Genomic DNA, 272 nt, shown 5'->3' with positions numbered 1-272 from the left:
GAAAATAAAGAAAACGATAACAAAACAACATTAGAAAGTATCCACTCTGAATGGAAATGGAAGAAAAATAGAGCAAGACTTTATATAAAACGTCTTGCATACATCCAATCCTTGATCATATCCACAGACTCATAAAACTGTACGAAGCCGCTACCGCAAAGTTAATAAGGTGGTTTTTTATCCGTTCCGTTCTGATAAATGCGGGTCTGTTGCCACTCTCGCTGTCTCGTTCCTGCGCGCAAGCGATCTGTGACGTCATGATGTATGATATA

This window comes from Penaeus monodon, chromosome 33 (genome assembly GCF_015228065.2).
Source record: "Penaeus monodon isolate SGIC_2016 chromosome 33, NSTDA_Pmon_1, whole genome shotgun sequence".
Classification (NCBI taxonomy): domain Eukaryota; kingdom Metazoa; phylum Arthropoda; class Malacostraca; order Decapoda; family Penaeidae; genus Penaeus; species Penaeus monodon.
The sequence above is the reverse complement of the archived record's forward strand: the minus strand, read 5'-3'. Positions refer to the sequence as shown.